The 15,734-nt window shown below is 42.8% G+C and overlaps 1 protein-coding gene across 2 annotated transcripts in view; it reads left to right on the top strand.

Moving 5' to 3' along the window:
* MARCHF3 (membrane associated ring-CH-type finger 3) overlaps positions 1–15,734 on the top strand; it is a 148,783-nt gene that overhangs the window by 94,502 nt on the left and 38,547 nt on the right. The window lies entirely within an intron of this gene.

Genomic DNA, 15,734 nt, shown 5'->3' with positions numbered 1-15,734 from the left:
ATACATAAGGCAAATGCTAACAACCATAAAAGGGGAAACTGACAGTAACACAATAATAGTAGGGGACTTTAACACCCCACTTTTACCAATGGACAGATCATCCAAATTGAAAATAAATAAGGAAACACAAGCTTTAAATGATACATTAAACAAGATGGACTTAACTGATATTTATAGGACATTCCACCCAAAAACAACAGAATACACATTTTTCTCAAGTGCTCATGGAACATTCTCCAGGATACATCGTGTCTTGGGTCACAAATCAAGCCTTGTTAAATTTAAGAAAATTGAAATTGTATCAAGTATCTTTTCCGACCACAACGCTATGAGACTAGATATCAATTACAGGAAAAAAATCTGTAAAAAATACAAACACATGGAGGCTAAACAATAAACTCCTAAATAGCCAAGATATCACTGAAGAAATCAAACAGGAAATCAAAAAATACCCAGAAACAAATGACAATGAAAACACGACCGCCCAAACCCTATGGGATGCAGCAAAAGCAGTTCTAAGAGGGAAGTTTATAGCAATACAATCCTACCTCAAGAACCAAGAAACATCTCAAATAAACAACCTAACCTTACACCTAAAGCAATTAGAGAAAGAAGAACAAAAAAAAACCCTAAGTTAGCAGAAGGAAAGAAATCATAAAGATCAGATCAGAAATAAATGAAAAAGAAATGAAGGACACAATAGCAAAGATCAATAAAACTAAACGCTGGTTCTTTGAGAAGATAAACAAAATTGATAAACCATTAGCCAGACTCATCAAGAAAAAAAGGGAGAAAAATCAATAGAATTAGAAATGGAAAAGGAGAAGTAACAACTGACACTGCAGAAATACAAAGGATCATGATAGATTACTACAAGCAACTATATGCCAATAAAATGGACAACCTGGAAGAAATGGACAAATTCTTAGAAATGCACAACCTTCTGAGACTGAACCAGGAAGAAATAGAAAATATAAACAGACCAATCACAAGCACTGAAATTGAAACTGTGATTAAAATTCTTCCAACAAACAAAAGCCCAGAACCAGATGGCTTCACAGGCGAATTCTATCAGACATTTAGAGAAGAGCTAACAACTGTCCTTCTCAAACTCTTCCAAAATATAGCAGAGGGAGGAACACTCCCAAACTCATTCTACGAGACCACCATCACCCTGATACCAAAACCAGACAAAGATGTCACAAAGAAAGAAAACTACAGGCCAGTATCACTGATGAACATAGATGCAAAAATTCTCAACAAAATGCTAGCAAACAGAATCCAACAGCACATTAAAGGGTTTACGTGCCATGACCAAGTGGGGTTTATCCCAGGAATGCAAGGATTCTTCAATATACGCACATCAGTCAATGTGATACACCATATTAACAAATTGAAGGAAAAAATCCATATGATCGTCTCAATAGATGCAGAAAAAGCTTTTGACAACATTCAACATCCATTTATGATAAAAACCCTTCAGAAAGTGGGCATAGAGGGAACCTACCTCAACATAATAAAGGCCATATATGAGAAACCCACAGCCAGCATCGTTCTCAATGGTGAAAAACTGAAACCATTTCCACTAAGATCAGGAACAAGACAAGGTTGCCCACTCTCACCACTATTATTCAACATACTTCTGGAAGTTTTACCCACAGCAATCAGAGAAGAAAAAGAAATAAAAGGAATCCAAATCAGAAAAGAAGGAAAACTGTCACTGTTTGCAGATGACATGATACTATACATACAGAAGAATCCTAAAGATGCTACCAGAAAACTACTAGAGCTAATCAATGAATTTGGTAAAGTAGCAGGACACAAAATTAATGCACAGAAATCTCTTGCATTCCTATACACTAATGATGAAAAGTCTGAAAGAGAAATTAAGGAAACACTCCCATTTACCATTGCAACAAAGAGAATAAAATACCTAGGAATAAACCTACCTAAGGAGACAAAAGACCTGCATGCAGAAAACTATAAGATACTGATGAAAGAAATTAAAGATGATACAAACAGATTGAGAGATATACCATGTTCTTGGATTGGAAGAATCAACACTGTGTAAACGACTATACTACCCAAAGCAATCTACAGATTCAACGCAATCCCTATCAGACTACCACTGGCATTTTTCACAGAACTAGAACAAAAATTTCACAATTTGTATGGAAACACAAAAGACCCCGAATAGCCAAGCCAATCTTGAGAAAGGAAAATGGAGGTGGAGGAATCAGGCTCCCTGACTTCAGACTATATTACAAAGCTACAGTAATCAAGACAGTATGGTACTGGCACAAAATCAGAAATATAGATCAATGGAACAAGATAGAAAGCCCAGAGATAAACCCACACACATATGGCCACCTTATCTTTGATAAAAGAGGCAAGAATATACAATGGAGAAAAGACAGACTCTTCAATAAATGGTGCTGGGAAAACTCGACAGCTACATGTAAAAGAATGAAATTAGAACACTCCCTAACACCATACACAAAAAATAAACTCAAAATGGATTAAAGACCTAAATGTAAGGCCAGACACTATAAAACTCTTAGAGGAAAACATAGGCAGAACACTCTATGACATAAATCACAGCAAGATCCTTTTTGACCCAGCTCCTAGAGAAATGGAAATAAAAACAAAAATAAACAAATGGGACCTAATGAAATTTAAAAGCTTTTGCAAAGCAAAGGAAACCATAAACAAGACAAAGACAACCCTCAGAATGGGAGAAAATATTTGCAAATGAAGCAACTGACAAAGGATTAATCTCCAAAATTTACAAGCAGCTCATGCAGCTCAATATCAAAAAAACAAACAACCCAATCCAAAAATGGGCAGAAGACCTAAATAGACATTTCTCCAAAGGCGATATACAGATTGCCAACAAACACGTGAAAGGATGCTCAACATCACTCATCATTAGAGAAATGCAAATCAAAACTACAATGAAGTATCACCTCACACCCGTCAGAATGGCCATCATCAAAAAATCTACAAACAATAAATGCTGGAGACGGTGTGGAGAAAAGGGAATCTGTTTGCACTGTTGGTGGGAATATAAATTGATACAGCCACTATGGCGAATAGTATGGAGGTTCCTTAAAAAACTAAAAATAGAACTACCATACGACCCAGCAATCCCACTACTGGGCATATACCCTGAGAAAACCATAATTCAAAAAGAGTCATGTACCACAATGTTCATTGCAGCACTATTTACAATAGCCAGGACATGGAAGCAACCTAAGTGTCCATCAACAGATGAATGGCTAAAGAAGTTGTGGCAGATATATACAATGGAATATTACTGAGCCATAAAAAGAATGAAATTGAGTTATTTGCAGTGAGGTGGATGGACCTAGAGACTGTCATACAGAGTGAAGTAAGTCAGAAAGAGAAAAACAAATGCTAACACATATATATGGAATCTAAAAAAAAAATGGTTCTGAAGAACCTAGGGGCAGGACAGGAATAAAGACGCAGATGTAGAGAATGGACTTAAGGACTCGGGGAGGGGGAAGTGTAAGCTGGGACGAAATGAGAGAGTAACATTGACATATATACACTACCAAATGTAAAATTAAGCTAGTGGGAAGCAGCTGCATAGCACAGGGAGATCAGCTCAGTGCTTTGTGTCCCCCTGGAGGGGTGCGATAGGGAGGGGATATGGGGATATATGTATACATATAGCTGATTCACTTTGTTATACAGCAGAAACTAACACACCATTGTAAAGCAATTATACTCCAGTAAAGATGTTTAAAAATTTTTTTTTAATTTAAAAAGAAAATTCTAACACTTTTTGCCGGTGAGGCTAGTGATTTCTGGCTTCTATCCTATTCAAGTTGACTACTGCCACTGAACACGATGGCACCTATTTTCCTCCCACTGTACACATATTAGAACTTCACAGTAGGGATTACACTTGAGTAGTCTCTAGGCTCCATGGCTCAGTACAGAATGGTAAGATTTTATGGTGAACTGTCAGCATAAACATGGCATTCTATTATAATCATTAATTGAATAAATTAAAGTTTTATTCGATTGAAAAAAAGATGGCATTATACTGGGCACGCGCGCGCGTGTGTGTGTGTGTGTGTGTGTGCGTGCGTGTAGGATATGCTTTTACTTGCATTAGCCAAGAAGTCAGAACCTGAACGTATGACTGGAGATTCAAATATCTGAGTAACAATATTACTTTCTGACAGAAAACTATTTACTAGAAGATTCTCAGTAGGAATTGAATTGCTTTTATTAGTTTATTTAAAGTGTGCATTTCCCTTTTTACCTCTGTTTCAAAAGGGAGTATTTAAGCTATTTCAGAATATGTGAACATCCTCCATTTACAGAGCCATGGAAGATGTTTTCTGCCAGTTCCCTGGTTCAGCAGCTCTCCGTGAGTTCCAGTGAAGCCAGAAAAAAACTGCTGCCATCCTGCTCATCCTCTTTGGCGAGCATTTCCTAACCCATCCCCTTGCTGCACAGAGCAGCGGATCCCCACACTGGTGTCTACAGGGCCATTTAGGAATCTCCTCTGATCCCATCCCTCTGTTATTCCTCTTCTCACTGCTTTGCTATTCTATACTCAGTTTCCAACTTAATAGAAATGCAGATGGGCACATGAGCCTGTAGGTTTACCAAAATACACATTTTTCATGAGTGCTTCCCTCTTGGAGTGTGTGGACAAAGCCAGCATATTATCTTCCCATTATCACTCTGTTTTAATGTCTAACTGACAGATGCCTGTCAGTAAAACAAGGCAATAATGGGCAGAAAATATCTCTGCTCTTAGAGAGCAAAAAAGAAAGACCCTGGATTCCTGTCATCTCAGAGACACTTGTCAGCCGTTAAGGAAGACTTATAAATGCCTCTGTGGCGAATACCTCTGAATGGCCTAAATGTTTTCACCCTTATTAGTGAGAAGGTGAAAATGGAGCTGTTTCTTATACATGTGCAAGTTTCACCCACATGCAGTTTCTTTCTTCCCCTAGTGGAAGCTTGCCCATCGTGTTAATGTGCCACCATTGCAGCCTGGAGCTGGGTGTGGCTATGCCAGATGGCACCTGCAGGCTTCATTGGACAGGAATGGTTTCCTGATGGGTCACAGACGAAGCCCAAAAATCTAATACAGACTTGATGACCTTAGCTAGTCAGTCTGAAGTGGTGTAGTTCCGCTGACTGGCTTCTACACTGGTGGCACCTTCAGATATATTCAGTGAATGATAAGACAGTGGAAATCCACAGGAGCAAGTGACGCCAAGTCAACTGTGCCACAGTAAGCTGAAAAGGGTAGATTTTAAGATTGTTCTTGTTTTCCTAAGGGATCAGTAAATGCAGAAGACGTCTGTCTTCAGAGAGTGTTCAGCCTAGAGAAAGACTCTATCAACCCTAAAGACAAGAGTCATATACCAAAGTAGGCAAGGGAAACAGTGCCTGGCCTTCCAGTGAGAAGAGAGATACACAATGGCAGGGACTTGGGCTCAGACATATTTTGTGTCCTTTTTCATTACAAATCCAGTTCTCTATACTCAAGCAGAAGGGTTAGTTATTGGGTGGTGATTTGATTTTTTTTTTAATTTCAATGAAGACAGATGGACCTTTAAGAATAACATAGAAAGCAACAAAAACAACTCAGTTACTATAGGATGTACCTAAAGCACCAATTCCTTACTCTGAAAATTGGCAGTCAAAGGAAAGAATTAAGCAGTTATTATGCCTTCTCTGTGCAAATTGTATTTCAGAATGACCGGATTTGCAAGTGTTGATGAAGGAAAATTATTTTTCACATGAGAACTCTAGCCACTAAATGTGGAAGGGAAGTTAGAATTGGAAAAGCATAATTTTGTAGCCTCCAAATGAAATCATTGATTCAAGCACCTGTCATCAGTGGATGCAATCATTAGACCATTAGGTACGTTATGGGGAACTCCACAATGGAGGAATCAGGCTGCCCTCACCTGAACCCACTAAAAGTGGTTCATTGTTATCTTAGGAGCCTGCCCACTATGATGCAATACGTAAGTACACAGCATGAGCTATTGTTGCAGAAGAGTTGAACTTGAACTTAAACCAATCAGTAAGGTTCCACAAAATACAGGGGATAGAAGAACAAGTTAAATGATACTACAAGAAAAATTAAGAACGTAGCTATTGGGATGGGGCTTAAGAGGAGCCCTGTGCGAGTTTCTTTAGCAAGACAATGGCAAGGGGGAAAAAGGGAGGTGGCTGTGTGCAGGTGAGAGGGACTTAGATGTATCCAAATGTTACACCTTGTCTGGATCATTTAAACAAAGCAACCATAAAAGATTTTTCAAGACAGTTGGAGAAATTTGAATACAGTTTGGGTAACAGATGATACCAAGGAATTATTAAGTTTGTTAGGTATGATAATGGTTTTGTGGTTCTATAAGAAATGTTCATATTTTTAGAAATTCATGCTGAAGTATGTAGGGGTAAAATGACAATTTCTGAGACTTGCGTAAAAATCTTAATAGGGTGGAAGGAAGGAAGGAAGCAAGGGTGAAACAAGTGTAGCAAAATCTTAATTGTTAGATTGGGATGATGAAGAATATGTGGGGTTACTGTAGTTTTCTCCCTATTTGTTGGAAATTTTTCTTGATAAAAATTTTTTTTAAAAAGAGTAACAGCTCTCTCAGGAGGTGGTGGGGAATCCACTGGAGATGTGATTAGAAAAAGGTCATTATCTGATGATCAAAAATTTTATGTTTTTTTCTTTTTTTTGAAGATATCCTTTATTTAAAAAAAAAAACTAGTTTTCTAAGATTTTGGGGGTAGTCACTGAAAACCAATTTCATTGCTTCATGTCAAGCAATTGGAGGAGAATTTGGGAGACAAATAGTCTCCAATGTGAAAGTGAACGCTGATCTTAGCTGGAATAACTTGCTTTCTTCAGCATCTGCAGTGGCTGGTCTCCAGGGACTTATCTGGCTACATGTGTTTTTCACATTTATTAGTGAAATTGGAGATTCAAGAGTAAAACACAGTCCTCGGGAACATTGTGTTAATTTGTGACACACTAGAGATTTTTTAGCCCATAAAGCAAATGAACGAGCTCTGTAGGGGTATAACTGTTATTTTCACCCTCGAAGGCAGTAAAGACCCACTGTATTTATTAAGTAATTAGAGAATAGAAAATGAATAGTGCTATGAAAATAGAAAAATAGACTCTCACGATTGCTATTAATAGTGTAATTTTTTTGTCTGTTCTGAAGGAAAACTACCATCAGATGAAAATTGTAAAGTAAAGGTAGACCTCTGGTTTAATATTTGGTTGTTTGGTCTTGGATAATAAGTTAATTCAGTGTCCATGTAAGGTGGTTTTTGTTTCTGTCAAACAAGCGGGATCACGTTAAGGAACCTCACTCATTATTTTTGCAAAGACGAATATACAAAGAAATGAACAGACCAGATATTTGATTTAGGACCTTCCTCCTGAGTGGTTGAGTGGCCTAAGGGGAGACAGCCCTCCACGTAAGCTGATGCCCTGGAGCATTTCTAGCAGACTTTAAACACTCGGCTCCCCTGGAGGCTTGGGGAGAGAGTGGGCTGGTTCTCACACTAAAAAATGTCCAGATGAAGCTGACACTCCAATGGGTGTGGGCTGTGTAAGATGCGGGACCAATGCAACCACCAATGTCAAGATGCAGGGCAAGATGGGACAGACGGCCAGAGGAGCAAGTGCAGGAGGGGGCATGTACTCTACTTAGAAAACAGAAGGCCTGAGAGGCACCTTTGAAGGGGTTTGGAAGTGCTTCGCATTGAGGTAAATAGGAAGTATCAATACAAATGAGGCCCCATTTGCCACCAATTTCACGGTCCACAAGAATCCAGAGTATACAACTGTCAAGAAATTAAGTGATAAAGTGATCTCAGATAACTTGGTCCTTGGCTAAGTATTAGTTTTTTCTTGTGCTTGTTTATATCTTGATGGTTTAAAAGATTGGACACATTTTAGGGAACCAATAAAAAGAAACTATGGTTTTTGTGTGTATGTGTGAGTGTGTGTGTAGTGGAGGGAAAGGTGAGCAGTGTCCAAGAGCTGAGAAGAGTAATTCCAGGGAGTATTTCTGTGTTTTTTACCTATGTTCATACAAGACTGTCAAAACAGAGCTGTCAGCAGTTCTGCCCCCATAAGACATTCACTTGGGAAGATGGTAGGGTGGTAAGGATGACTACAGAGGGGTGGGCTAGGCAAGGGGATTAGAGGTAGGGTCTGGAAGGGACCTCTCTTCCCCACTCTGGTCCTCGGCTGATATGAGCTGACCCTGCTGCACTGCAGTCTTAAGCACTGCCGGTTACCGAGTGACCACCACAGGCCAGGCACATACCTACCCCAGGTCCAGCGTGTCAGGGAGGAAACTGAGGCTGAGTACCAAGTAAATCCTGAGTAGCAGTTCAAAGTCAGGACTCCTTGATCCAAAACTAGGTCTCTGTCCCCTCCCCCACAAAGGCTCCCAGAGGTTCCCCTGAATCCAAAGCCAAGTACGTACAAAGTCAACACAGAAACACCCGGAGACTCTGACCACGTGGGAAAGAACAAGTGGCGTTTGGGGGACTTTCAGTAATATGAAGCATATGATAGGGAGCCCACCCATTATGCCAAAGACAGAGCTAAAAAGCAAAATCCAAAGAGTTTTGGTCTTTGCTCTGCACTTGCCTTACTATTCCTTGGCGAGCTGAGTAACTTCGGATATCCTCGTGTGTAAATGGAGGTCCACCAGCCAAACGTCTCCTGGGGCTCCAGCAAACACTGCAGGGAGACCTGGGCCCCCGAGCCTGGCAGAATGCAGAGCTTGGACCCTACCCCGTGAGAAAGCAAGACTGCAACCTCCCCATGGTCTTGGTGAAATGCAGCTGGGGAAAGCCCCAAGGAACCCTGGGGCTTAAAATAAGCCACAGCTGGCTTTATTCCAGGCTCTGGGAGGCTGTTGTCAAGATGGAGCACATCTGTGTAGCTAGTACGGAGTTGTTTGTGTGGAGGAGGGTGAGATACGACTTGGAATGAACCCCAAATCAACTTCCTTTAATGGCGGGCATTCACTTGGAGGCTGGTGGAAGATGTGTATGAACATATCCACAAATCCAGAACTTGTAGTCCTTAGAGCGTATTCAGCCCTCATTTGTAGCCAAAATATTTTCCTTCCGTATCATCAGATATCCTGGTCAGTGTGCCGTACCCTCCATACCTTCCTTATGCTGAACAGGTAGCCATTTGGCACTGGGCATGCTGAATATCGTTTGAAGCATACGCTTTTCTCATCTCTGAGTAACGTCCCGTGAACATCTCATTCTGCTTTGCCTGCTCACCTCTATTTTTTAAACTTGACGTTTAAACTTTTCTGATGTACCCTGATTGTTCCCGAGCCCCTGGAACTCAACCGGGCAGCTCTGTTTCCCCGGGGCTCCCCTAGCTCAGCAGGGCTCCTTGTGCAGGACCAGTTGTTATTTACAAGTGTGATTCAGCTGTCGCTGTCTCTGAACACACAGGGTTGTTGTGGGATTTTAATTGCCATTTTCCTCTATATAATTAAAATGAAGAGAAAAAAATGGGATAGCCTCCAAAATCTGAATTAATTTCATGAGTACTTCTTGAGGGGAAAAAATATGTATAAATATGATAATTGTTACTTGATTTGCCTTCAGCAGAACTAGAGGATTTTACCTGGCTGAAAATAAAATATAGTAATCTTCAATGGAAGAAAAATTAGCCTGATACTTCTTGTGGCTGAGAATCAGAATTAATAACGTGGATGGGAAATGATAAATAACGCTGGATATAAGTTTCAAAAAGAACGTTGGGAACAAGCTGTAACTCTCTCTGGATCCACCTTGCCTTATGCTTGTCTGGGTTTTTTTCTTCCCATGGTTCATCGTTGGTGTTTACACGTTTCTCAATAAAATGCCATAACCCCCAAATCAAAAATTCCTTCATGGTCGGAAGCAGGCATCTCACCTGCTTACTCTGCTCTAAGTGTGACAATGAGCATGTAGCAGGGAAGAATGAAACGACAAAAAGAGAAGTCGTTTTTTTGTTTGTTTGTTTTTTAATTCACTGGGCTTCCAGTGTTTCACTCTGCAGACTCATCAAGCACCTGATGGACATGTTTATAAAGACTTGGATGGTCACTTTATTTGGAATGACAAACTCTCCGCTCTACATAATGGGGTCAGTGAAGCATCCAGAAAAGAAATGTATAATTTGGTAGCTTGGGTCTGTAGGCACAGCCCTGCTGCGGCTATTTAAGTTTAATGAAGCAGCTACTTTGCCGCTAACACACTCTTAGTGAATAGCCTCCTTGGTGCGTTTTTGAAAACTTAAATGTTGCTGGTAATCATGTCCCAGCAATCTCCTTGGAGAGCCTTTGTGCCATGTTCTCAGAAGAAATATGCTGCTTTTACATGTTAATGGTTTTGAAATTAGTCATGTGCTCCATTTCCATTGGAAAGGAAGGTCAGTGTGTGATTTCCTGCCTGCCTTCATTTTTTCTGAACATTCAGGATACTCTTAAGTCAGTTCATCAGCCATGCAGTGCACTGTCTGTTTATAACATGCCTGAAAAGCCAGGGAAATGTTCTATCAAAGAGTGATCCTATTCTCAGAGACTGTTCTTAGAATTCAAAGTCTAAAAATCCAGCTCAGAGGGGAAAGTTCCTGGACAGGTCATTATTGCTATTTTTTCCCCTTTCAATCACTGACCGACTTGTATCATCCATTCCTTGGCCTCATTAGAGGAGGCCTTGCTCCCTGAGTATGCAGCTCCTCAAAGGAGACTAAAGGACATTTTTGAGATCCTTTTTGAGGCAGATTTGCTCATGTAAAACTAAGGTCAGTTTTCTGAATCCTGGAACAGCATTAATGATGCACAGCTCTGTGGGAGCAGAAAGCCGTCTAGCCATTCCATAGTTCTGCACTTTCATTCCCTCAAATTTAGGGCATTTGGTGGTATCCCCCGAATTGGCAAGGGCATGATTGCTAGGGGGAAGGTGCCATGTCCTCATGGCTCTGCAGCCCTGGAGAGGGTCTGGGGAACACTCCATACTGTTTGGTGGCCTGTGCTTTCCCTTGGGAAATGTAAAGCAGGACTTGAAATGGTTAGACCCTGCACCACCAGAAACTTCCTAGGAATACCTAGTAAGTTCTCAAAAAATGCTTGTTTGAATGGATAAAATAATGAACGAATCCTTTGATTTGCTTTGTTGGCCAACTCTGGCTTTGGAGGTCATACAGGACCCTTCCAGGACATACTGAGCACCTGAGGAGCCTACTTTTTAAAATCTCTGGAATTAGCATTAGGGTTGAACCTGGAGGTCCAATCTGGCTCTAGACTGCCCCGCGGAGCTTGGGCCTGCTCAGACCACTGCCCAGGCAGCCCACACGGCCAGATTAGCACCAGGGTGCACACACCCTTATGCTCTTGTTTTCACCTTTAAATCCTGTGGGTAATTTTTATACCCAAATAGAGATGCCAACGCACCAGGTACCTCCCCAAAATAGCCTTCTTATCCTACATCTGAGAGATTAAAGTTGACTTGGCACTGAAAATACAGTTCTGATAGAAGCAGGCTTAAAAAGGCAGCTGGGTGCGGCTTGTGTTTTCTTTTCCAGTGTATTTAGATTAGCTAAGATAATGGTAGCTGCTGGAACAAATAGACACGAATATCAAACATAATAGCAGTTTTTCATCGGGTATCTATACTAAACATTTTCATGGAAAAGTGAAACCTGTGTTGGGGGATATGAAGGTGACAGGTCTCGGGAGAGTGAGGAGACACAGGGTGTGAGGAAGACTCCCTTTGTGCTCCCCGCGGGGAGAGATGGAGTGGCACAATGTCCGGGCTCAAGTGTGATCCAGAGGGAGCAGTGGGTACAAACTGACCAGCCATGGAGGAGAGCAGTTATAGAAGATGGAAACGAGATGCAACCCAGGCCAGAAAAAGAGCAGGAAAGGTTAATATAGTAATAAAATGCGCACGTGCATGGCTCCCTGTGCACGGCTCATTCCAACTTCCAGAGCACGTTCACATGTCTCATCTTATTTGAGGCCTCACAAACAACCAGATGTGGTGGCTCAGGAAGTATCAATACCCTAATTTCAAATGCAAGTAATCTCAGCAAAGTCTGAGAGACGGAATGGTTTACGCTGGTGTGTGGTGAGCCAGGGCGCAAGCTTGGGTGTCCTTCCTCTAAGAACAGAGCCTTTCCCATAACTCTGTGGTCCTTATGGAGGTTCGGGGGTTGTGAGGCAAGAGGGCTGCACAGGTGAGCAGGGCTCTCTTCCCTGCCCTTCCCCCTCATCCTCTGGACGCATCCTCGTGATGCCAGCCATGTTCCCATGGAAATCACTTACTGACAGCAGAAACGCAGCCACGATTAGCTGCAGCCTGGTTGGGTCCTTGCTTTTATGAAACTGTACTCTGTCCTTTAAAGGGGTCAGAGTTTCACAGACAGGCCTTTTTATCTTCACAATTGTCTAATCAGACTTTCATTCTGTAGCCACTCCTTCCTTTTCTATTTGTCTCCCTCTTGTCCACCTATTCCCAGTCCTCCCACTGAGTGCAGCTGAATTTGGCCAGTGCCAAATCATGCTTTATTCTCAGCCTGAGGAATTATATAAGGTGTCAAGCCTGGCCAACAAAGAACTCCTCCCATCAGTGTAATTTGAGGTTTCAAGTTTATATGGACACCACTCCCTCCCAGCAACGTGTTTTTTGTCCTGAGAAATCCCAGAGAGCAGAACTCCTGGGTGGACTTCCTAGGAGCGGTATTGATAAGAAAGCGGTCAAATGGCACTTGAAATTTCGCGGAAAGATCAGTGGAAGACCAGTGCTAGGCTACAAACCCACAGCTCAGCTCTTTCTAGCATTCACGGCAACAGCCTGCTGTTTTCCCAGGTGGCTCTGAAAGAGACAGGGAAATGCAGTGGGCCATTTGTCACTGCCTGAGGTGCAACATATGCGTGCCAATTGGTGCCCGCAGCCTGCAAGGCCCACTCCTGCCCCACACCTTGATCTCAGCCCCTGGGCTTCTTCTTTTTTTTTTTCCAGGCGCACCATGCAGCATGTGGGATCTTAGTTCCCTGACCAGGGATCGAACCTGTGCCCCCTGCATTGGAAGCACCACGGAGTCTTAACCACTGGATCGCCAGGGAAGTGCCCCTGGGCTTCTTTTGACTGAGGTTGGGGAGGTGTGCTTCCTTCTCTCCTCCTCCACCTGATTTGATTCCCTCTCTAGGGCTGGAACCAACTCAGTGCTTCCCACCAGGATCGAGGTGCCCATCCTCTGTGTAGTCCCTCCCACCCCACTTTCAATTCAAGACATGGTCTTTGAGGAGTGTGCGGACTCACCCTGGCGTGCAGGACTTAGTATCTCAGGGTTATTCTGGTGTGTGCTGGTCAGTGGATGTGCTGGCGTGTTCTTCAGTGAAGTGCTGGACTCGAGTATCATTTCAATCCTAAGTTGGGTTCAGGGTTCTGCGGAGATGGCACGAGGGAAAGAGCCAGGGCTTGCTTGCAGAAGAAGGCAAGGTAGAGGAGCCTTTTATTTCTTTTTTTTTTTTTTTTAATTAATTTTTTTTTATTTTTGGCTGTGTCGGGTCTTCGTTTCTGTGCGAGGGCTTTCTCTAGTTGTGGCAAGTGGGGGCCGCTCTTCATCGCGGTGCGCGGGCCTCTCACTATTGTGGCCTCTCCTGTTGCGGAGCACAGGCTCCAGACGCGCAGGCTCAGTAGTTGTGGCTCACGGGCCTAGTTGCTCCGCGGCATGTGGGATCCTCCCAGCCCAGGGCCCGAACCCGCGTCCCCCACATTGGCAGGCAGACTCTCAACCACTGCGCCACCAGGGAAGCCCCTGGCCTTTTATTTCTTTATGCCCAACTCAGTGCCTGGCACTCTCTGTGAATGGAATAAACTGATCAGATGGTGGGTAATATCCCTTTCACCTTTGAGAAGACAAGTGAAATGAAGGATATCATCCAGAAGTGAAACTACAGTTTTAAGGAAACTCTACTTCCAGAACTGTTTTAAGGGCATTTTATTGCAGATTTAGGTCAGACATTTAGAACTACTTCCTTTGGTGAGGACTTAATCTAGTCTAGTTATAAGTGAATGAACTTGGGAACTTTGTGTGTCTGAGTGGCATTCCCCTCACTAAGGACAGCCTCACCATTGACCAGCCTGGCCTCCTTTTCTCACTCTGCATCCCTTCTCTGCCTCCTTCCAGCTCCGTGGAGTGGAGGGAGGGAATGCTTGGCCCTCTGAGCTGGAGTTAATGCAAAACCCGAAAATAAACTCTCAGACTGCACCCAGACATAATGATTCCGTGCGGCAAGAAGGTCACTGTGTCTGCTTTTCCTGCCAACACACCCCTGGCTCTTAATCTGTGGCTGCCTTGTGAAGCAAGAGAGCTGTGCCAGGAAGTTACACTTTGTGACTGTGAGGCATTATGAGAATTTAAAATCATGTCAATGGGGATTTATAAGGGCAGGCCAGGGGAGAGGGGTTAGACATAGATTTCGAAGCCGACCTTTGAACATCCTTTTTGTTCTGTGGCCCCAACTACAAATCAACTCCACCCTGCCAACCCTGCCAAAAATTAAAAAGTTTACTGTGGTTATTCAAGTGGTGGGGTTTTGAGTGATTTTTATTTTCTTTGTGCTGTTCTGTACTTTCTGTAACGTATATTCTTGTTTTTGCAATGTGGAAAAAAAAAAAAGCAACAAATCCTATTTAACAAGGAAAAGTATACTAGCTAATCATCTCACTGTGTTTCTTGAATGCTTGGTACCTGGGGGTTGAGAAGCCCACCGGAGCCGTGACAATGACATGGAAGGGGCAGCCCTGCCTCTGCCCCACATCAGGCCTAAGACCAGGGCTGGTGTCCACAGCCCTCGCCCCATTGCCAGGTTCCAAAGGGCTCCTGGAAGAGGCCAGACTGCAGACCCTGAGAGGGCTAGAGGCAGCCTAGGAGAACAGGAAAGGGAGCCAGCCAGACACCTCGGCAGGAAGGAGGGGATTCCGTTCCCATCCAATGGTCAGGCCTGTGGGATATGTGCTTGTCAGCAGGGACAGTGTCAGCTCAAGTTCATCTGGAAACACTGCATTCTTCTCCTGAGAACGTCCAGTTGATGCACATTGTTCTGGAAGTTGGGCAGATCCTATTTTCCAAACCTGTAAGAGTCGAGTAAAATGTAACAAATATGTGGGAGAAAATAACCCTTTGAGGAATTCCAAACATGCTCTTAGGGTTGGGAAGCAAATTTATTTAGACTTGGGGCCTTGACCACCCAGACTGGTTATTGATGGGAACTCAGTCTATCCATCAAGCCTGCCACTGTCCACTGAGTCCAGGCTGTCCCAGGCTCAGGAGCTCGAGGTGAGCAGACCGGGCAGAGATGGTCCGTACGGACCATGAAACTGTGTCCTCTCACCTTTAGACATAAAGAATTCCTCCTGCAAGTTTCTCTTAAGTCCTCTATTTCTTACACATCACATGCAGCTCTATTATTGGATGCAGTGGGGTTCCTCACTGCACTGGATCTGAATGCTTTGAACTTGAGGTCAAGTTCAAGCCCACAGCACACAGATTGGGAACAGAATTTCCTGCACTCTATATGGTAGACTATATGTCAGCGAGGTAAGGCCCTTATTAAGAATGGATTATTCTTAATAGGTGGTAGAGATCTCATTCATCAGTTTCTTGCATTTGCCTA

This window comes from Eschrichtius robustus, chromosome 2, assembly GCF_028021215.1.
Source record: "Eschrichtius robustus isolate mEscRob2 chromosome 2, mEscRob2.pri, whole genome shotgun sequence".
In the NCBI taxonomy this organism is placed as follows: domain Eukaryota; kingdom Metazoa; phylum Chordata; class Mammalia; order Artiodactyla; family Eschrichtiidae; genus Eschrichtius; species Eschrichtius robustus.
The sequence above is the reverse complement of the archived record's forward strand: the minus strand, read 5'-3'. Positions and strand labels throughout refer to the sequence as shown.